Genomic DNA, 295 nt, shown 5'->3' on the forward strand with positions numbered 1-295 from the left:
GGGCGTCCAGACGCCCCCGGAGAAGGACGCGGGCGCCGGTCCGGCCAGAAGGCTGCAGCGGAGAGAGGCGAGGTTCAGGCTGGGCGCCGGGGACACCGGCGACCCCATGACCGAGAGCATCGCGGAGAACATCGTGTCCGGCATCCTGCAGCAGTTCACGCAGTCCGCGGACGTGGACGCCCCCGCCGATTCCTTTCCGGACACCAAAGTCACCTACGTGAGCCGGAAAGAGCTGCCCGATGACCGGAAGACGACGACCGAGATAGTGGTGGAGTCGCGGCTGACCGAGGACTTC

This window comes from Pteropus vampyrus, unplaced genomic scaffold (assembly GCF_000151845.1).
Source record: "Pteropus vampyrus isolate Shadow unplaced genomic scaffold, Pvam_2.0 Scaffold34, whole genome shotgun sequence".
Lineage (NCBI taxonomy): Eukaryota > Metazoa > Chordata > Mammalia > Chiroptera > Pteropodidae > Pteropus > Pteropus vampyrus.